Below are 24,199 nucleotides of genomic sequence, written 5' to 3' on the forward strand. Positions count from 1 at the left end.
GGATGTTCTGTTTGTTTGCTCTATTGTCTTTCTTTTTTTTTTTTTCTGTTTGTCTTTGTCCCATGTAAAGCGTCTTTGAGCATTTTGAAAAGCGCTATATAAAATTAATGTATTATTATTATTATTATTACACTTTGATTTGTAACGTTCATGTTTGTTTTAAAACTCTGGCTATGTCGCCTAAAAGTCCCTCAGATCCCAAAACGACAGTCTAACTTTGATCACAGCGGAATCACTAAGAGCACAACACTGGCGCTGGAAAACCCAGCATGCTGCACTCCTGGCAACAGGCCAATCAGCGATGTCACAGCAGGTATTTTCCATCAGCTGAACACCTGCTGTGACATCAGTGGATGTGAGCGCACGCCTTAATTTAACAACAGGGTGCCTGACTATGTTGTTATGTACCCAACAATAATATCAAGCCTGTCAAAAGTCTTTCTTTCTTGTTTCCTGTTTTTTTTTTGGTTGGTTTCTTAGTTGAAAACACCCCAGGCTCATGAAAGCAATGAAACAATTCAAACCACATTTTATATTTACTGAGAACAGGAACTCAACTGGCCTCTCCTCTGATCTAGCTGATCCCAGAGAAAATCAGATCAGGCTCAATTTGCCAACTTGTTGTCTTTATTTTGTGTGTGTGTGTGTGAGAGGAAATCCTTATGATGATAAGAAATGATGATAAAAAAAAGTAGATTCAAACAGACATGTATTTTTTAAAATAAATGTATTCAGCTGTATTGTGGCAAAACAAGGACAATGAGGGAAACGTGGATTGTGTTGTACCAGTAATTTGAGATGTCTGTTGTCTGTTGTTTGTTGAAAGCTGGCCACTGCAGAATCTATTGCAACTGAAATGAATGCATGGTGACCACAGCCTCGGTGCTCCACGAAGGATGAACCTTTGACAGTCAACACTGTGGTCTATGCACAAAACATAAATATGACTTAAAGTAAGTTCAGGGGTTTCTCTAGTCCGGGGCAGTACATGATACTGTAAAGAGAATATTATACAACATCACATCTACATATATATAAATGCTGTTTGTAGTTGTGATTGGTCCTGCAGCAGCAGCAGGGATCCTCCTCGTGGATTGCACCATTGTATTCCGTTCATTGAAACGAAAAGAAAAACACATCCATCTTCATTGTTGCAGCATCTCTCTCTGGTCAACCTGATCTCAAGGGAAGGCATATAAAAAGCATGTCACAATGACGCATTTTAGGCTTTTTATGTGTAATTTTATGCCACATTGTTAATCGTGAAATGGCCGTAGTTAAGTTTGGGCTACAAAACCACTTTGTTAGGTTTTGGAAAGAAATCATGATTGGGCTAAAAAAAAGTATGTAAATTAAGTAAAACATAAACAATGTAGCATAAGTACAAAAATACACGGCACTATCATAACTTTAAAATAACTGAACTGCACCAGAACACAGGTCTCCTGGTTCAAAGTCCTGTGTTTGTTTGACCCCTCCACCAGCCAGTCAAAGTAGTCTTTCTCACATTTTCATACTCCATCCCTTGATCTGAAAAATAGCGTATTCACACGTAGTCAATGCAGACTACATGGTGCAGAATGAAACTCTAACAGCGTGCAGAAAGCCAGCAAGGCATTCGTTTGAATTCTAAATTGAAATGATGTTTTGGTCTTTCCTTTGTGGCTCACCTTTGTAATCCCAAATGTGTTTGGACTAATTGTAAATCCCTTGTAACGTCTCTTTTTGGTCTACTAGTTAAGATAGACCTTAAGACACCGCTTACTTCTGACTGGTTTCAAGGAAGGGTTTAATGGATGCTTTCCAACCCATCTAGACTCTCCTAACGTACTGAACATCATGTGGACGGGTTGAACGATCTGAGGCCCACAATTGCTGGTGTGTGTGTGTGGTATGCACGCTTAATAAATACCTCCTTACATGTGCGTGCAGCACTCCAAAACATCAATGTGGGCAGCACATATGTACATACACATGGCCTTCATTCATACTGAGGCGACTGCTGGGATCAGAGGCAGTCCACTGCTTTTTCCTTCTATTTTCAGAGAGAGAACTGCATGTAATTATCAGCTGTTACGCAACACACCAGCAATGGCTACAAAAGCTGTAAGTGGGGGCCCTTTGCGTGTATGCAAAGAGCCCCTACCAACTAATGGCACCCGACTAATGGCACCCTGATGTCTTGTGAAATTGTATTTCACGTTGTTTTTTTCTAGAGTAAAGTTGTGGTTTCCCCCTTTCACTTCAATGCAATCCAAGTTTTCTTGACGCAGGTGTCTTGCACATGCATGGTTCAAACCTTTAGCAGCTCGCAGTGGTAGAAGAAGTACTCAGATCTTTTACTTTGACAGGAAACATACAACTACTATAGTTTAAAAATACAAAAAAAATGTTGGAAGTGAAAGTTTTCCATTCAAAGTCATACTCAAATTAAAGTAAAAAGTATCAGCATCGAAATATATGTAAAGTACCAAAAGTAAAAGTACTCATTATGCAGATTGGCCCATTTAAGAATGATGTATATAAAATAGAAATACATACAGTATAATAAGTACAGTACTTGAGTAAATGTATCGTCCAAGGTGTAGTCAGTTTGTTTCTTCTGACAACGAGAATGACAAAATTATGACCATCAATGAACACAGAGAGGGAAATAAGATGATGTACGAGTACGCACTACTGTGTTATGTGTTTTTCAGCATGCAAACATGTTTGAGTAGAATTATCTGCAACAGGTGTATTAGAATAACGAGTGACCGTGTTGACTGGTGACTCTCAGCCTTATTCCCCTGTGGTTGTTCGTGGTAACTTACCTTCTTAACCCCAGAGCCCCCAAAAATGGGGGCTCAGCCCTTCGTCGATCTCCCAAGCCCAACCAGTCCAAATAGGGCCTCTGGTGTCATACAGCAACAAAAAAAAGGCACATCCTGGCCTTACAAGTCAATATAAGTCAATTGTTCATATTTATGACACTATTCTAAAATACATATGAACCTGAACCATAAGTATGACTCGAAGGGACTCCAGAGTAACTTGGGAAAGAGTTGTGAAAATATGCCATTTCATATTGATAACATGAAGCTACACATGATTACCATATAGTTTTGGAATCCTTACAGCCTACCGAATCCAAAATCCACTGGGAAACCAACCTTTGCCAAGATACGCACAACATTTCCATTTATGTCCTGCAAAAAAAAAGAAAAATGGACTTACTTATGGCTGAAATAAGATTTATCAGGCCTTGTTTGGATCCTCTAGCACGGAGTTGGGTCATCTAGTGCAGTGGTTCTCAACTGGTCTGGCTCCGGGACCCACCATCACCCCTTAATGACAAGCCGCGACCCAAATCGAGGAACATACTCAACTTCTCAAATTTATTTAATGAAAAGATGGTGCAGTTTGAACCTGAGATAGTACAGAATATGTATGCCAACACAAAAACAAGTTTAATGATAAACCAAAACAACCAGCTGGTGGCGATGCTAGACAGGGAACTATTCCCTTTTACACTTAATTAGCTGCATTTGAATTAAAAACCCAAAAGTGCATCTTCAGGACACAAGGCATTACACCATACATAACAATTCAGAATCTTCAGACATTTTTAAACAGACTCAACAGCTTTCATGCACAAACAAAAAAGTCCAACAACTAAGAAGTAGTTTCAAAAAGACTAAAATTACCTAACTTTAACTGAGAATACACACTCACTGAATCTATGACAAACACTTTACTATGGAAAATGCTCATTACCAAGATTTTGGCACAGTTTTTGAAAACATCGGGTGTTCTTTGCACTTCAGGATGGTTTGACCCAACCTGGCACACGCTGCTGAAAATATGGAGGGACAAGTGCAAAACAAGTTGAAACCAGAGCCAGCAAAAACGACACTCAGCTGCATAAAAAAGTCCCTTCAAAATAAAAGTACAGGATGAAAAAAAATATATATTATTATTATTATTATTTACCCAGGCAAAGGCCACTGAAAACGGGTCCCGTTGAGAATCACTGATCTAGTGATTTGTATGCTCGTAATATCTCGCTGGTGTAACATCACTCAATAGGTTTCAAAATACATGTATATATCTGGTCATTACCTAATATATTCTCACTAATAGCACAGGGATCTTGAAGGTAAATTTATTGAGGTTACATTCACCATTTTTGGTGGTTAATGCCCCTTACTAGCTTGACAAGCCCTCTTCCAGGACTCTGAAGCGAGCTAGGAAGATCGTAGGTGACCCCTCTCACTCTGGACACAACCTGTTTGAGTCCCTTCCCTCTGGCAGGAGGTTAAGGTCCATCAGGACCAAGATCTCACGCCACACCAACAGTTCTTTCCCGTCGGCAGTGGGCCTCATCAACAGGTCCCCCACTGACTGACTTTGTCACCCCCAGGACTATTTTTCGCACTATTTCTTCTTTCTTTTCTTTCCTCTTTCTTTTCTATCTCCTTACCGGTCACTCCCCTGCACACTTCATATTTAAACACTCATGCCACTTAACATACACTTTAACATAAACACACATGTCACTTTAACATACACTTACATGTTTGTCTGAGCACTTTATCTTATCTTATACTTGATTTAATACCCATTGCACTGTTGTTGTTGTTGATTGTTGTTTGTCTCGTCTAACGTCTCATGTCTAATGAATGCACCTTCCGCCTAAATTCCTTGTTTGTGTAAACATTCCTGGCAAATAAACGGCTTCTGATTCTGATGTTTATGTGGCGCTCCACTGCCTCCAACTGGAACCAAAAACAATATTAGTGCAGCTTTAATCTCAACATAAACCATAGACAAACAGACTATAACAGTTACTTTTTATATCGTATGTCTACTTCCATATGATCGACCACAACCACAGATGATGTATTTTTAGAAAATGGATTTGTGGCAGCCCTCAGCCTACTACACTGGTTCAGCTTTACCATAGTAGATGACATCAGCAGTCTGCCTGTTAGAATTATCCTGTGTAGCAAATAGTACATCTCGCCACAGAGTTGTTACCCTCTGTTTGAAAAACATCTATAAAAAGACACTGTTGAGACCACAATTACCAGTTCTGCTCTGGATGGGGCTATATCTACGCTGCTACTGCATACATATGGTGGACACAGCTGGATACATGTCTTAGTGGAAAACAATCTAACTTAATAGTGCAGTGTGTAGATTGCAGATGGTACAAGATGAATGCCTGTTGTATGTCTTACTTCTGGAATGGTTGCCTAATTAGGAGATGACGTTCACAATCACTTTTTAACTACAATAAAACTCCTTCTTTAATATTAACTGGAGAGATTTGTTCCAGCAAGCTGAGGACGGACGTTCAAAAGCTCATGCTCGTGTCTCCAGCGATCTCTGTGTGCGCGCACTGTGTGTGTGTGTGTGAGCGAAGGAAGCCCCGCCCCCTCGAGTCCCGCTCTGCAAGCAGGCAGACAGAGAGCAGAGCAGCGAGTGTGCTCTGATCCGCGCTATTTTAATAATCCTTTTTAGTAACTATATACCGTGCAACTTTACAGAGTAGTGTAAAAAAAAAAGTATTTAAATCAGCTCAGGCACCGGAAGGAAGCACAGGAAGGAAGCACCGAAATCTGCGTTGCTTTTCGGTCCGGTAGGTACCGGACGTGTGTTCTCGGTACCCAACCCTAGTCATTTGTAGCATTTTGTCTGTTTCTACATCCTACAGCCTCGGAGCAACATCGACACTCATTTGGAGTCGTGTTCCCCTGACAAAGTGAATCCAACCCTCCCTCTCTGCTTATCACTGTACAGCTGCCAAGCGTTAGCTTAATGTCCATTATCTTAGCTTAGTTTCTGTGTGTAGCGCACTGCAGCCTGTTTGATGAAAGCATGACTGCTGCTGCGGCTGGACACGAGGTTGATGAGTGTGTTGAAATTAAACTAAACAGAGAAGTAGCAGGCTGTAAAACCCACAAATTGAGCTGAAAGATGCTCTAAATCTTGAGACCTGCAGAGTTGGTTATGATTCTGTGAATTTGACATTACAAGTGACGCCTTTTAAGTGACCCATTGGCTATTGGCTGAAAATGATTTAGCTTTTTATTAGCTACAAAATCAACAGTTTACTAAGTGTAGACTGGCTACTTATGAATTCATGCAGTCGCAGGCGGGGTCTCTCACCCCCAACTCTATTCTCCTGTCTCAAATTGCTAATCTGAGTGTAAACAATGACCCAATCCCAGTGTCCCCGACCCAATCAATCAACACAGCAATGAAGCAACACATACACTCACCTAAAGGATTATTAGGAACACCAATTTCTCATTAGTGCAATTATCTAATCAACTAATCACATGGCAGTTGCTTCAATGCATTTAGGGGTGTGGTCCTGGTCAAGACAATCTCCTGAACTCCAAACTGAATGTCAGAATGGGAAAGAAAGCATGGCATGGTTGTTGGTGCCAGACGGGCCGGTCTGAGTATTTCACAATCTGCTCAGTTACTGGGATTATCACGCACAACCATTTCTAGGGTTTACAAAGAGTGGTGTGAAAAGGGAAAAACATCCAGTATGCGGCAGTCCTGTGGGCGAAAATGCCTTGTTGATGCTAGAAGTCAGAGGAGAATGGGCCGACTGATTCAAGCTGATAGAAGAGCAACTTTGACTGAAATAACCACTCGTTACAACCGAGGTATGCAGCAAAGCATTTGTGAAGCCACAACACGCACAACCTTGAGGCGGATGGGCTACAACAGCAGAAGACCCCACCGGGTACCAATCATCTCCACTACAAATAGGAAAAAGAGGCTACAATTTGCAAGAGCTCACCAAAATTGGATAGTTGAAGACTGGAAAAATGTTGCCTGGTCTGATGAGTCTCGATTTCTGTTGAGACATTCAGGTGGTAGAGTCAGAATTTGGCGTAAACAGAATATGGATCCATCATGCCTTGTTACCACTGTGCAGGCTGCTGGTGGTGGTGTAATGGTGTGGGGGATGTTTTCTTAGCACACTTTAGGCCCCTTAGTGCCAATTGGGCATTGTTTAAATGCCACGGCCTACCTGAGCATTGTTTCTGACCATGTCCATCCCTTTATGGCCACCATGTACCCATCCTCTGATGGCTACTTCCAGCAGGATAATGCACCATGTCACAAAGCTCGAATCATTTCTAATTGGTTTCTTGAACATGACAATGAGTTCACTGTACTAAAATGGCCCCCACAATCACCAGATCTCAACACAATAGAGCATCTTTGGGATGTGGTGGAATGGGAGCTTTGTGCCCTGGATGTGCATCCCACAAATCTCCATCAACTGCAAGATGCTATCCTATCAATATGGGCCAACATTTCTAAAGAATGCTTTCAGCACCTTGTTGAATCAATGCCACGTAGAATTAAGGCAGTTCTGAAGGCGAAAGGGGGTCAAACACAGTATTAGTATGGTGTTCCTAATAATCCTTTAGGTGAGTGTAAGTCCCACAATATATTGTATTGAAAGATCAGCAGATAGCAGATTCAGCCACAACAAGACATTTAAAAAATAGGCCTAAAAAAGTCTAAAATTATTAGGCCAACACATCCAGCAACAACATTAACAACAACAATAACGATAACAACACACTCAACAACAACACACTGTCCGGTGTTTGTCGGAAACAGAGCGGAGCACAGCATGCAGCAATGACGAAAAGGGCCAACCAACAGCTAGCCTACAACAGAAATTAAGAAGACATTGCTTTGCATTACATGTTTGTTTGTTTTTCCAAGAAAGAACAAACACATAGGCCTACAACCAATCATTTAGCCTCGTCCATAGGGCCAGCAGGCTGGATAAAACCAGATAACTCACCATTAGTAGAGCGGGAGACGACGGTTGGCCGCCAAGTGAAATCTGCATAGGACAGTGTCCCTCCATTCACTCCTGAACTTCTTTGTCAAGTCCTTCTCGAAAGCATAATCAGGTTGGCCTTTCATTTGTGGAGCATCAACTGTCTGTGATCAAAATGATTTTGCTCTTTTTATCAGGAGAAATGTAAAAATCTGGCAAATATTTGTCATTATATGTTATAAAGGCTTAAAACACTGTGTAAAAAGTAAAAGGTTAAGAAATGTATTTGAATTTGTGTCATATTTCTCTTCTAAACAATTGAAAATGAACATGACCAAAGCTTTTGAGATTACAGAAATGAAATTGAACCTGTTTTACATCTTCTCAAACAGTTTTGTTTGCATAGAGCATTCAATGTCCATGTTATAGACTTTTATATGTGTCCATGTCCAGGCGTTTTAGAGATTTGTTTATCTCCCTGAAGCAGTTCCGGTCCAGCTGAAGACAGAACCCATTATTGCCCTCCTCAAACATCCAGACAGGCTTTTAGAGGCAGTTAGTACAGTGTTTCCTCCCCAAAATGACTTTCTGCCTGTCCTTTTCCCACTGTCCTTCTTTGTGTTTGTGTGGACAGAAAAGTGGCCTTTAATGGGGAGTTTAGGTGGGCCAGCAAGTAGCAGAACTATCAGAAACTATACTAATACTATTATTTACAACCACAACATATTATTTCCAAAGAAAACACCACTCAAAAGGCAGTGAAAAGCCAGTCAAACTCTCTTCCCTGCTCTCTGCTGCTGCTCTGCCCTGCTCTCTTCCACCACTCCCCCACAGACAAGTTCGCCGCCGTTTTTCGGCATTGGAAAGCTACGCTTCTTAGCGTTCAGAATCCGTTGGAATTACGTCGATGGCGTAAATATTTGAGGAGTAATCTTAGTTGTGCATCCTGTTTGCATATTACTTCCTGTGACAGCTCCTGTCGCCGGCGACAGAGAGTTGCGCTCTTTTTTTTTACGTGCGAGTGACTGACAAGGCTTGTCTGTCCAAGGCGGGCCCAGCCGAGTCCGAGGGCGGGCCCGGCCCCCGAAGGCCCGCCCATAGCGCCGGGTCTGACAATGGCGAGTGCAAACACTGCTCTTCAAAGAAAACCAAACGCTAACTCTGTAAAAATCTCTCTTCCAACACCCGTTTGAGAAAAGAACTTTAGCGGAGAAACTACAGGTAAAACACCTGGTCCCAGATCAATCAGACCTCACCATAAGACAACAGACTGGCGTGAAAGGGATGCAGCTTCTGTAGAGACGGCGACACCAGGAAGGTTTGGCTAAGCTAGCTACTGGATGCAGTCGTGCTAATGCCGTATTTTGCTTTCGACGTGGACCGATCCAGCATGGACAGATACGGGAGTAAGGAATATGAAGCACTAAGAAAAATTAAGAAAACATGAGAACACGACACACTCCGTTAAGCTAGCATATCAGGCTAAGTCAACATCGCTGCCCAGCTGGCGGACACAAGACTGCGGTGAAGAAACACAATGAGGTGGATAAAAACGGGCACATTTTATCCAAAAAAATTTGGTTGTGTGAAGTTTTGTGCGGCTTTTGAGTTGGACCATTAAAATAGAAATATTTCAACGGCAGCAGTTTTCGCCAGTAGTTTCGCTGGCGTTGAAATATTTCAACGCCAGCGAAAGAAGATTTGTGAATTTGCGAATATTCGCAACGCCATTTCGCCTCTAACACGGCGCCCGACGGATATTTTGCAACTCTTTCACGACATAAGACAGCCAGCGTTTTTAAAGGCACGTCAAAGACGGCACAAAACGAGCTATTTGACGGCATGCTGTCGGTTATTATATGATATGTAAAGTAACCCAATTTGTGTTCTGGCTTTAGAAACTGTTTGTCAGTCAATGTTGTTTTTTTGTTACTTATGTTTTACCTGCGTTAAGCTACATTTATCTCGTTTCCTGTTTTAAGATGAGATGCTTTTATTTTTAAGGCGGCTCGCATAGTTAAAAAGGAAGTTGCAATGTGCGCAGATTCAATGTCAAAAGCTACGGAAAATATGGTCATTATTTCATACAAATTAGAAACAGTAACGGTATTAGCACTCCGGGGAAGAGGCACAAGGTTAGATAAAGTTGTAATAAATGTAATAACTGTGTATGTTTTAAGGAAATTAGCGTGAGTGTTGGCTGTGTGTGTGTGTGTGTGTGTGTGTGTGTGTGTGTGTGTGTGTGTGTGTGTGTGTGTGTGTGTGTGTGTGTGTGTGTGTGTGTCAATCATCAGTCAAGTGCAGGACTATCTTTCGGAGGGGTATGCGACATGATATATATATATATATATATATATATATATATATATATATATATATATATATTAATATACTGAATTGTATGAATAAGATGTCCTTATTGTGTCAAAGTGTTGGAATATATGTTAAATATTTAACTGCAAAGTAGTAATGTGTGATACCTTTTTTGCATTGAATCATACGAGGATGTTTGCGGAAATTGATTAGATGGCCCTACCAAAAAAAATTGCCACCAGCCGCCACTAGTTATCTGGATACCCGCTGGCTTCACCCAGAGGCTATTTGTTATAAAACAGATAGCGGGTTGGGTTCCGACATTGTCCTAACGTTGACAGTCTTCTATTCTTCTCTTGGTTTGTGGGCATCTACTTTTTAGTTTTAGTTTTTCCTCAAATCCACGATAATTATGGTGAACAGCTGTGCCCATATTGTCATTGCATTGCAACAGTTGCTGTGATGCTGCACCATTCCTCCGCAGCCAAACCCTGGTCCTCAGGTCTGCCCTCACCGGAAGGCACAGAAACTGTAATTTCCAGCTAAAACTGGGATGATCCAAACCACAGGAGAAAAAAATCTCATTTTGAATAAACACTCAAGTTTGTGGTGTGAAGCTCTTGCCAGCCCGGCTTAACCCTGAAATAATCCAGATACTCGATTTAAACAAATGTTCTTTTGTTTCTTTCTTTGTTCCAGTGGAGGCCAGTGGGAGGGATGCAGAGTTTGGATGAGCAGAGAGATTTTTGTCAACATTTAACGTGTCATTTTCCAATTAAACCTATTCAGAGCTCCATTTGTATTTCAATAGAAAACTGTGCTTTGATATTTCCATTGACTTTTCTTCATGTGGATTATTAAAAGGGAGGTGTGACTAAGACTTGCAGTAAATCAAAAGCATGCAGTCAACATGAATAGGAGGTTGTTTACAGTCACATCAGATGGCCACGTAAACATAATGTTGAGTAATTCCCCATTCAGCCCAATTCACTGGATTTAACGATGAAGCAACCGCATTTCAACAGTCATCTTTTGCAAATTAGATCCACAAACTTTGATAAGCTAAAACAAAAATAGAGGATCAGCTAGAATCAGTATAGAGGACAGGACCACGCTGTATTGGCGTTCAATAAATAATCAAGTAACAGCTGGAAATCAACTCCAACTGGGAAAGTGATATGGGCAGTGGCAGGAAGTGTCCTCCTAGCCCTCTCATCATCTGTCACTGATCGTGACAAGCTGTCCACTCTCAAACAGCTGCAGCTGCTGAGGTAACAGGCAGCTGCAAGGCCTCCCCAGCAAGGAAGCTCGTCTTTGTGTTTCGTCAATCTGCTTTGTGTTGTCCTTTGTTATTGTTTCTGACATTTATTTGTTTCTGGTTGTATCCATCAACAACAACAAAAACCCTGAGCAAATGAACGTTATGATGACATTGGTTGTTGTGCTTGCCATACTAACAGAAAATAAACCCAATGCTTTATATTTTGTTACATGTGTATCTTTACTAATGTCACATCTGTCAGTCTGCCCCTCTTTCCTTGTCACCATGCACTTCTGAAGATCGCCATCATCTACCAGATGCCCTCAGCCTTCCCCACAGGTCCCAGTCGCTCCTACATCCACTTGCTCACCCGCTCCTCAATCCCCCTCAGTTATTGCTGCGAGGTGGGACAAGATTGAAAAGAAATATGGCGATGGCTGGTTCAGTTTAACCGGGTGCCTCAGTGTGTATTAGATTAGTTTCTGGGCACCAGACAATATAACTACAAGAAGCAGAGAGCCAGGACTAAATTATGTGATATATATACACAATGATAAAGGTTTACTCAGGTAACTTTTTTTCATCGGGACGCTAGATGTCCTTATTATGCAAATTAATAACACCAAAGGTTACTTCAGGGCAGCCTTATAGTGGGTAGGAGCTTGCTGCTCCTGTGGTCCCCGCTGGGCTCCAACACTGACACCACGCTACTGGAGACCCAGGACGTGTTGCTGGACCTGCGTGACAGAAAAGAAGCTCAGGAAAACCAGAACCAGACTGTCAGACCCCTTCTGCTGTAAAAATCAGAGGTTTTCTGATGGGATTTGGTGCCCCGAAACACTACCACCTTTATCCATAAGGAACACCAAAGTCAATTTAAAATGAAAGTTCCTGGTAGTAAATGTGACTACAGACAATGTAAAGTGGTGACTGACAAAGTAATGTCACCTTACAACAGATGAAGCCTGTTTAAGTATAATGGGAGTTATAGGACAGAACAGTCCTATACAATGCGTGGCACCCTTTTCCTGCCACACTCCTGTTGGCCCATTTGACTGTCAGTTACTTCTATTTGGACGTGCTTACCCATGCAAGTAAGCTTATGTATGGTTTGCCTTTCTGGCATTCACTCTGCCAAACATTTGACATATAATGCAGGCCAATACAAATTTTCAAAAGGGCCACTGTGTAAATACAGACTGCACTACTGTTGAGTTTCTCCATGAGAAACATACAAGCTTGTTCCCTCGTGTCTGATTATAGCCAGTGTGGGGGTTAACCAAAACAGATGAAAAGACAAACTGAGGAAAGGGAACATCTCAAAAACAGCAAGCTAAAAAATAACACATTCATCAACAGTTCAGGCCCAGCTGGGGATTTACTGGAATTAATCAGGGGTACAAAGCCATACGGAAACAAAGCCTGCGATGCAGGCCAAAATGAGGCCAGGTGAAGACCAATAAGTTTTAAGTCAACACGGGTAAGTCCCAGGTGAAGACTAAAATGACTAAGTCAACACGGTGTGTATAGTTGCCACATTCATGTCTGGCTTTAAATTGTCCTGTAACAGGTGTATATATGTTCCTTTGGGTTGCACTAGTCTAAAAACCCGTGAACAATGCTTAACAATACTGAATGAAAGCATATGGAGCGCCCCATAAGCAGATGGCAGCTGTATGTGTGAGTTAACACAGTGGTGTGGGTTCAGGGTTAATTATAAAAAACTTTGACTACAATAACAATACAGCAATATGTATCACAGCTGTGGGGAAATTAGGCAATGGAAATCAGGCATGGAATCATGAGAATATACATTCACAAATAGATTTAATGGGCTACACCTCAACTTTTACAACCCCCGAGGACACACATTTAGTGGATTTCCTTCAGATCTCTGAGGCAACATGAGATGATAGTTTAATTCCTGGCACTGTCTTGCCGCATGTGTCTTGTATATACAAGACACATGCGGCAAGACAGTGCCGTGGTTCCGGAAGCAATTAGGAAACTCTTCCGCCTCAGTATGTTAAACATGAATGAAGCGACCTGTGTAAAAAGCCAAGTTTTAAACAGTGAGACTGGCATTACGTTTCACATGCTTTAATGAATTGCAGCCGTGGCGGTTTTCAGGGATTTGGCCTGTGATTGAAATGTTTATTCAGGCCTTAACGATTGAAAAAAGCCAAGGTACGATAAAAACTTCAACTGTATCTTGAATATTAGAACTCTGCAACAAACAGCCGTACCACTTTCCACCCAAACACTTGGAGGTGACTGTTGCTGTGGTTGCAGTTTCACTCCAGGCGCACCAAGAATAATTATGCACAAACAACTAAGAGAGCCAAACCCAAAGCATTATCCATTGGCGTCTAAGGGATGTCTCAATGTCAAGCCTGTTGTCAGTGTGGGTGTTCTCAGCCACAAAGGTACAAAAGCACAATAGAGCAAAGGATTGCAAGCATTTTAAACTTTGTGGAAAATTCTTATAAAAGTAGAAAAACGAACAATCAAGGTTTAACAAGGTGGTAAACTCTGGAGTAAAACTCATGGAATGTGTTGATCAGTAGTGGTCACCTGATTGATTCATTGTAAATTTGTTTGGCATAACTATAGAGCAACATCAGATTATGTGGACCTTTAACCTTTTAATGGTCTCATCTAGTGAGAAAAAAAGCAATGGACCCAATATTATTATTGCTGATTTGAATAATTGATATAATTGTTATATCAATGTATTTCCTGGAGGGCACTAACAACAACAAAAGAAAGAAAAAGAAGCACATGGAATGACAATAGATGATCAAATAAATTGAGCAAAATTAAATACAAATCAAATCAAGACTTAATATACAATATACCTCACAAATAAGGAGTGAAAGGATAACATATCAAACAGCCAAATGGTGAGGGTACACACCTCCCCTCGCCTCCCTTTCCCAAAACAAATATACAACAAGGCAATTTGATACACAAACAGAAAAGAAAATTATAAAAGCAACCAAAACCCAAAATCAACAACTGGCTGTTAAATGCTTGCAGTGGCAGATAATATTGTAAAAACATATGCTTATTCTTACTATCCCACCTTCTCTGACCTTCAACTCTCTCACTCACATCCACTCACATACATCCACTCACACTCACACACATGCATATCCACTTGCATTAATTGAGCAATGTAAAGACTATAAATAAGGAAACAAAAATCATATGCATAACAATAAATAATTCAAAAACATAGAAATAAAAAATAAAAAAATATAAATATATATAAAAATAGTAGTGCTGCATGCTGCTAATATGTGACCTGACGTGCTCTAAAAAGGGTTCCCAGACCTTACAGAACTTAGTAGAGGTGCCTCGTAAAGAGTATTTAATTTTTTCTAGTGTCATAAAACGAAGGGCATCTCTAAGCCATTGAGAGTAGGAGGGGGGGTGGGAGTTTTTCCAATGTAGCAAGATAACACGCCTCGCTGAGTCTATCTCTATATTAAGATCAGCCGACCATGCAGTATGCAAGGCATCAGAGGTTGAGGATTGGTGCTTAAGAAGAGTGTAGTAAATCCTTGATATGGTACCTTTCCGGTAAGGGTTGATTTTGAGGATGGTGTCTATAAGCGTGGGATACGGTATGGTGGGAAAATTGGGAAAGCGGTTACGTACAAAATCTCTTATCTGCAAATATCTGAAAAAGTGGGTTGAAGGCACGTTATAAGCCTGTGCTAACTGACCAAAGGAAGCAAATTTACCATCAATGTAAAGATGGTTAAAGGATAAAATCCCTTTGTCTCTCCAAATTAAGAAAGCATTATCCATAATGGATGGCGTGAATAGGGGGTTAGAGTAAACAGGAGCCAGACCAGGGATAGATTGCAATGTAAATTGCTGTTTAAATTGTGTCCAGATTTTAAGACAGTTTTTCACAACAACACTGTCTGAATGCACATATGATGGATTAGTTGTGGAGAAGCACATGAGGGACATCAGAGATGATGAACCACATGAGGCCTCCTCAACCTGTAGCCAGGGTGGGGGTTGGTCATTAGTGCAACAGCAGTGTAACAAGGCTCTATGTTTGTTGCCCAGTAATAGAGTGAGAAGTTGGGGAGGGCTAGACCACCCAGCTCCTTAGGTTTTTGTAAAGTGTCTTTTTTAATTCTAGGGGGCTTCTTGTTCCATAAGAATTGGAAAATTGTGTGGTCAAGTGAGCGAAATAAACGTTTAGTAAGGAAAATGGGTATACATTGGAAGAGATATAGAAATTTCGGGAGCACATTAATTTTAACACAGTTTATCTGCCCTGCAAGAGAGAGAGAGGCAAAAGAGACCACCGCTGAAGATCCTGAGTCAGCCTCGCCAGAAGAGGGGAGAAATTAAATTGACATAAGTCTGAGTATTTTTTGGTTATACAGACACCTAAGTACTTTAAATGTTCAAGAGATGTTTTGAAAGGTAAGTCAGACAATGGACCAAACTCCTCCAGTAAGTTTAAGACAAGAGGGAAAGCTCTGTCTAAGTCAGAGGCAGAGAGTAAGAGGTCATCTGCATACAGGGACACTTTAGGTTCAACGCCACCCCTTGAAATACCTGGTATCTGACTTGACCTTAGGGCCACCGCCAGTGGTTCAATGGCAATGGCGAACAAGAGTGGAGAGAGTGGACACCCCTGACGGGTCCTATGCTTGAGAGGGAAGTAGTCAGAATAATCATTATTTGTGAGAACACAAGCTTGGGGGGACGTATACAAAAGCCTAATCCATGATATGAAGGTATTACCAAAGCCAAAATGTTTTAACAAAGAGAACAGGTAGGACCATTCTACATGGTCAAATGCCTTCTCTGCATCCACGGAGATGACCACCTCAGGGGTGTCGGAGGGTGTCGGTGCATAAACAATATCAAATAAACGTCTGACATTATGAAAAGAGTGTCGGTCTTTAACAAACCCTGTTTGGTCAGTACCTACAATAGTTGGTAGTACAGTCTCCAAACGCCTAGCCAGCATTTTGGCCAAGAGTTTGACATCTGCACATAGCAGAGAGCCATCTCTCTGCTATGTGCAGATGTCAAACTCTTGGCAGTAGTTACCACAAAAAAATAGGTGTTTGTCCTTTTTTAAAAAGAGAGAAATAGTTGCCTGTCTTAACGTGGGCCATTTTGCATAGATTCATTGAACATGTTAAGTAAAATTGGAGCTAATTGATCTGAGAATGTTTTATAAACTTCAGCCGGGATACCATCTGGGCCTGGGCATTTACCACTCTGCATCAGCATTAAAGCACAATACGGGAGAATGTGCCATGGACAGGAGAGAAAAAAGAAAACTGTTTAGTACTAGGGTTGAGAAAGCGCCAGGCATCTGCAACTGCATATTCCTCCATAAACGTCTGAATTACTTTTGCTGATTTAGATAGACCAGAGGGCTTATTGGATGATCGATCAAGTGAAGGGTCAAGACAGCAATTGAAATCACCAGCAAGAATGAGTTGGTGGGAGTCCAAGTCAGAGAGAGAGAAAAAAACGTTTTTGAAAAAATTGTCGTTGTCCCAGTTTGGGCCATACACATTTGCCAAAATCAGGTTATGACCTCCTATTTTGCCTGTGATGATGACATAGCGCCCATTTGTGTCAGACACCACTTTGGTCACAGAGAATGGCACTGATTTGTGAATAAGAATTGCAACCCCCCTGGCTTTACTCGAAAAAGAGGAGTGAAAGAATTGGCCCACCCACCCCCTCCGGAGATTAAGGTGATCTGAAGGCAGAAGGTGAGTTTCTTGTAAAAAGGCTATTTTAGTGTTTAAACGTGTAAGGTGGTTAAACACTTTGTTGCGTTTGACAGTGGAGTTCATACCCTTAACATTCCAACTAACAAATCCTAAAGCGCCACCCGGTGTACGCAGGGTATTTGTGTTCGCCATCATGTGATAGGGTGTTTTTTGGGGGGGGGGTGCAAATAACAATCATTGATTCGTCTGCCAGAGACAACGCCTGTTCCCATCCCTGCACGGCTTGTAACCCCGCTGGTAGAGCTCCGCCATGCATGTTTTGAACTCGGCGCGCCGTTTCAACAGGTCCGAGCTGTAGTCATCATAAAGGCGAATCTTGTGGCCATTGTAGAGCAGGTCGCCTCCTTTACGTGCCTCGCGAATAACCAGGTCCTTGGTTCGTATGATGACAGGTCGTGGCTGCTCGCCTGGAGCAGGCTTTGGAGCAAGGCTTCTGTGGGCTCGGTCCAGTTCAGGGAGAGAGCCAAGCACCTTTGCGCAAAAGACATCCAGGAGCATTTGGGAAAAGAAAGTGGATGGACGGTTGCCTTCTGTGTTCTCGGTTAGGCCGATTTTCCTTATATTCTGTCGTCTGCTACGACCCTCTAGGTCGGCCATCTTGATCCGTAAGGCCTCATAATCCCGTTGCATGGCGGAGCACGCTGTCTCCAGTTGTTGGATGCGGAGGTCAGTGACGGTGGCATTGTCTTCCAAGGAGGGTATTCACTGTCCATGGTCAGCGACCTTTGTGTGGAGGGTGTCCAACGTTGAAGTCAACGAGTCGAATGATGTTTTGAAGTCGGCAGCAAGCGCAAGCCTGTGCTCCTCCAGTAGTGAGCTAATCTCCGCCATGCTGATGCTAGCGCTAGCCGACGTAGAGGACGATGCAGGATGACTTTTATCTATTTTGCCCTTAGGTTTGGACATTGTATTCTGAATATATTATTCTTAATATATAATATTCTGAAAAAGGACTAGCATAAAAAGGTAGATGAAACGTCTAGATGTGGGAGCGAGCAGCGTACATGTCTACCCCGCTCGCTGCATTCCGGAAGTCCCTACAAATCAAATCTGAAGACTAAAGTTATTTTACTCGGACCAGAACACCTCAGGAATCAAGTATCTGATGATATGGTTTCTCTGGATGGCATCACTCTGGCATCTACCACCACCGTAAGGAATCTATTTTTGACCAGGACCTGTCCTTTGGCTCTCATGTGAAACAGATCTCAAGGACCGCCTTTTTTCACCTACGGAACATTTCAAAGATCCGGCACATCCTGTTTTAACGCGATGCAGAAACATTGATTCACGCATTTGTTACCTCAAGACTGGATTACTGTAACTCCGTATTATCAGGCTGCTCCGGTAAATCCCTTGGATCTCTCCAACTGATCCAAAATGCTGCAGCTCGTGTACTAATGAGGACGCGGAAGAGAGATCACATTACTCCTGTACTAGCTGTTCTCCACTGGCTTCCTGTAAGATCGAGAATCATATTCAAAATCCTTCTCCTTACCTATAAAGCCTTAACTGGTGATGCACCATCATATCTTAAGGACCTTATAGTGCCATATTAACCCACGAGAGCATTACGCTCACTGAATGCAGGGTTACTTGTGGTGTTAAAAAGTAGGTTGGGGGCTAGAGCTTTCAGCTATCGGGCTCCTCTTCTGTGGAATCAGCTTCCACGTTCAGTCCGGGGGGCAGGCACGGTCACCTCATTTAAGAGTAGACTTAAGACGTTCCTCTTTGATAGCGCTTATAGTTAGGGCTGGCTCAGGTTTGCCCTGGTCCAGCCCCTAGATATGCTGCTATAGGCCTAGATTGCTGGGGGACATCTTAGGATACACTGAGCTCCTCCTCTCCTTCTCTTCCTCTTTCGCTCCTCCTCTCCTCCTCTCCTCTCACCTCTTCTCCTCTCTCTACTTTCTTTTTCCATGGATTTGTGGCTGCCTGGAACCAGACCCTGCTGATGCAACCATGGCCCTGCTGATGCAACTGGCCTGGAGCCAGTCCTGCCAGCTGCCATGGCCCTGCTTTCTCCTCCCACTGCCCCTGGGATGCTCCTCCTCTCTACCTCCTTCTGCTTAATGGATCGTGGCTATCTGGATCATGGACCATGCATACTACTCATTATATGAATAATTTCTGTCACATTCATTGAATGTGCTGTAACTCCGTTACGTTATTCATTCTGGCCACATGACATCTATTGCTTCTGTCCATCCAGGGAGAGGGATTGCTCTCCCTCAGGTTTCTTCCCCTTTTTTTCCCTGTGAAAGGGTTTTTACTATCTTTATTGGGGGAGTTTTTCCTGATCCGATGTGAGGTCCCGGGATAGGGATGTCATGTGTACAGATTGTAAAGCCCTCCGAGGCAAACTTATTTGTGATGTTGGGCTATATAAAATAAACTGAATTGAATTGAAATCTAACCAGCTTTTCATGAAATAACGTCAACAAACCTGCATATAAAATGAGCAGTTCCACCTTATGGCCATGAATGCAAAGGTAAATAATGATAACTGATTATTAGAATTACTTCAACTGTTCCAGTAGCAGTTAGATTACATTTAATTCAAAAGGATTTGACTACTGGACCAAGATTAAGGAATTTGACACCGCACCGCACCAGAGAATTAGAGCGGTCACTTACACAGATATTTGTGGGACTTACAACAGTCTAATTTCTTTCATTAAAATCACCTTCTTTCTTTTTACGTTTTTTAACGGCTATGTTGGAATATATAGAAACAGAGCGTGGCCACCATAGATACAAACTCTCTCCTCCTGTAGCAGTGAACATCCAGGGCAATGGACATTTAGATGGTGAAACCTTACAATTGCCTGGGTCAGGCACGGGCGTACCAGGCAGCCGCCCGGGGCGGCACCTTTTCATGTCACGTGGGGGGCAGCACAACCACCAAAAAATATATATATATCATCTGGGCCGGGAAGCGGTTTTCCATTATCTATCATGTCACTGTGTGGGCCGGGGCCCGGGGGTTGGGGACCGCTGCTCTAATACAATTAGTGGGCTTAAGTCAGTAGATTTCATATGATGACATTATTGATGATTTTGCATCAAGGAAGGCCAGAAAGGTTTAGTTTTAGTTTTGGTTTATGTTTTCTGTTCTTAGTGCAATAGGGTAATAATTAGATTTTCTTTAATGTGTTTTTACATGTGTGTTTATTTATTCTATATTGTATTTGTATATTATTCTTAATAGACCGGGCGGCGGGCCAGGCGGGAGACCTGGGCGAGCCGATCGCCTGCAGCATAGACTAGCTCTAGGAACGTGGAACGTCACCTCGCTAGCTGGGAAAGAGCCGGAGCTGGTGCGGGAGGTGGAGCGGTACCAGCTAGATATAGTTGGGCTCACCTCCACGCACACAATTGGCTCTGGAACCAAGCTCCTGGAGAAGGGTTGGACTTTGTCCTTTTCTGGAGTTGCCCTGGGTGAGAGGCGCCGGGCGGGAGTGGGGATACTCACGAGCCCCCGGCTGGACGCCGCTATGTTGGAGTTTTCCCCGGAGAACGAGAGGGTCGCCTCCCTGCGCTTACGGGTTGCGGGGAGTAAGGCTCTGACTGTTGTTTGTGCTTATGTACCGAACAGTATTTTGGAGTATCCGGCCTTCTTGGAGTCGGTGGGAGGGGTCCTGGAAAGGGCGCCGCCTGCCGACTCCATAGTTCTCCTGGGAGACTTCAACACTCACGTGGGCAATGACAGAGAAACCTGGCGGGGCGTGATTGGGAGGAACGGCCTGCCCGATCTGAACCCGAACGGTGTTTTGTTGTTGGACTTCTGTGCTAGCCACAGTTTGTCATAAGGTGGCTCATAAGTGTACCTGGTACCAGAACACCTTAGGCCGGAGATCAATGATCGACTTTGTAGTCGTATCATCTGATCTGCGGCCGTATGTCTTGGACACTCGGGTGAAGAGAGGAGCAGAGCTGTCAACTGATCACCACCTGGTGGTGAGTTGGATCAGATGGCGGGGGAGTCGGCTAGAGAGACCTGGCAAGCCCAAACGTGTCGTGAGGGTGAACTGGGAACGCCTGGCAGAGGATCCTGTCCGGGAGGTCCTCAACTCCCACCTCCGGAAGAGCTTCTCACACATCCTGAGGGAGGCTGGGCACATGGAATCCGAGTGGACCATGTTCAAAGCCTCTATTGTGGACGCGGCCGCTAAGAGCTGTGGCCAGAAGGTCATCGGTGCCTGTCGTGGCGGCAACCCGAGAACCCGATGGTGGACACCGGGGTGAGGGAAGCCGTCAAGCTGAAGAAGGAGGCCTTTCGGGCCTGGTTGGCCCAGGGGTCTCCTGAAGCAGCTGACAGGTACCGGCAGGCCAGAAGGGCTGCAGCTGTGGCTGTCGCTGATGCTAAAACCCGGGCATGGGAGGAGTTCGTGGAGGCCATGGAGAAGGACTTTCGGTTGGCCTCAAGGAGGTTCTGGCAAACCATCCGGCGGCTCAGGAAGGGAAAGCAGGGCCTACCCAAGGCTGTTCTTAGCGGGGGAGAGGGGGAACTGCTGACCCGGACTGTGGACATCATCGGGCGGTGGAAAGAGCACTTTGAGGAACTCCTAAACCCGGCCAACATGTCCCCTGGAGAGGGGGCAGTGCCTGAAGTCCTTGGGGTGGATGCACCTATGCACCTACCTGGAAGGGAGGCTCCGACCGATTGTCGAACCTCAGATTCAAGACGAACAGTGCGGATTCCGTCCCGGCCATGGAACAGTGGACCAGCTCTTTACCCTCGCAAGACTACTGGAGGGGTCCTGGGAGTTAGCCCAACCAGTCTACATGTGCTTTGTAGACCTGGAGAAAGCTTTCGACCGGGTCCCTCGGGGGCTTTTGTGGGGGGTGCTGCGGGAGTATGGGGTGCCGGACCCGTTGGCACGGGCCATCCGGTCTCTGTACGCCTGCAGTAGGAGCTGTGTTCGTATCCTCGGTAATAAGTCAGACACGTTCCCGGTGGGTGTTGGCCTCCGCCAGGGCTGCCCTTTATCATCGGTCCTGTTCGTGACTTTCATGGACAGGATATCTAGGTGCAGCCAGGGGGCGGAGAGGATCCGGTTCGGGAGTCTCGGGATCGCCTCTCTGCTGTTCGCGGATGATGTGGTCCTGTTTGCCTCCTCGGACTGTGACCTCCAGCTTTCACTGGGGCGTTTTGCAGCCGAGTGTGAAGCGGCGGGGATGAGAGTTAGCACCTCCAAATCTGAGGCCATGGTGCTCTGCCGGAAACCGGTGGATTGCTCCCTCCAGGTGGGGACAAACTGCCTACCCAAAGCGAAGGAGTTCAAGTATCTCGGGGTCTTGGTTACGAGTGAGGGTAAGGTGGAGCGGGAGATCGACAGGCGGATCGGTGCGGCTGCAGCTGTAAAACAGGCGCTGTACCGATCCGTCTTGGTGAAGAGGGAGCTGAGCCGGAAGGCAAAGCTCTCCATTTACTGGTCGGTCTACGTTCCAACCCTCACCTATGGCCACGAACTCTGAGTCGTGACCGAAAGAACGAGGTCTCGGATACAAGCGGCCGAAATGAGCTTCCTCCGTAGGGTGGCCGGGCTCAGCCTTAGAGATAGGGTAAGGAGCTCGGACATCAGGAGGGAGCTTGGAGTCGAGCCACTGCTCCTTCGTGTCGAAAGGAGTCAGCTGAGGTGGTTCGGGCATCTAGTCAGGATGCCTCCTGGACGCCTTCCATTAGAGGTTTTCCAGGCACGTCCAACTGGTAGGAGGCCCCGGGGAAGACCGAGGACACGCTGGAGGGATTATATCTCCTGGCTGGCCTTGGAACGCCTCGGGGTCCCCCAGATTGAGCTGGAAAATGTTGTAAATCCACAAGGAAATCCACTATCTCTATCGTGGTGTAGTGGTAATGGATGGATGGATATTATTCTTAATATTTTATATTATTGTATCTCTGAACTTGTTCATTTTTTTCTATATCTGATTGTATATATATTTGGGATTGTTATGCAGAATTGTGTGCATTGATTCTCTTAAGTGTGTTATTCAAATGTTCTATTGAATTGGCGCTTGGAGGGGGCGCTTGAAGGGGGTCTCGTTCGGGGCATAATTACATGTAGAACCGCCACTGACCTGGGTGTTCCCCTGAACAATAGAATGGACTGGACAGACAACATGAATGCACTTTAAAAAAAAGGGACAGAGCAGACTCTATCTGCCCCGGAGAGTCGGGTCTTCAGGATTTGGATGGTAGGGAGACCTCTTGAGTACCTTTATTTGAGATCTCCTCAGACCTATTCTGAGAAGTGGTATGCTGGGTCCCACTCCGGTGGGACAAAAGAGAATGGTGGCTAAACTCCCATCCCTGATGGGGACCATGGCCCAACCAGCCCCATACAGCTCCTTCAGTGACGGGCTGCTTCACCGGTGTGTTAGCCACACAGGAAACTCATTCATCTGCAAAATCAATGTATACCACTGTGCAATATCAATATTTTACGCAATGTCAAACTGTCACTATTTCACATGTTCAATAATACAAGCTCAAAGATTCAGTCAGCCTATACAATTATATTTAGTTATTTTTTACTGTTTACTTATTTATTATATCTTCACTGTTTACTTACAAATTGACAATACTCGTTTAGTTTTTCATTGATCATCACCTTTGCTGCTGTAATACTTTAGAGCCAGACTAATATTCAATGCAATTCAATTCAATGTGGTTTTATTGGCACAGCAATAAAAAAAGAAGAGGAACAAAAAAGACAATGTGGCCAGAGCATCAAAATACAAAAGTATGAACATTAGCACAACAGTGCTGGCGCCCTCCAGTGGACAACCACCGCCACCACAGGATTAATCGCGTTTTATAACTCAGTGACATAATATAAAGTAGACATGGATTTAGTATTGGTACTAAAAAACATGTTAATACATTAAATCCAGTCGTTCGGCTATATCATTATGACATCATGATATCAACAGGTTATTAGAACCTAGTCAAATAACCATTGTTATTAGGGCTGGTATAAAGGAGTGTTTCATATTTTGTTCCCACATGTATGTGCTTCCTTC

The sequence above is a fragment of the Taurulus bubalis genome, assembly GCF_910589615.1.
Source record: "Taurulus bubalis genome assembly, chromosome: 18".
Classification (NCBI taxonomy): domain Eukaryota; kingdom Metazoa; phylum Chordata; class Actinopteri; order Perciformes; family Cottidae; genus Taurulus; species Taurulus bubalis.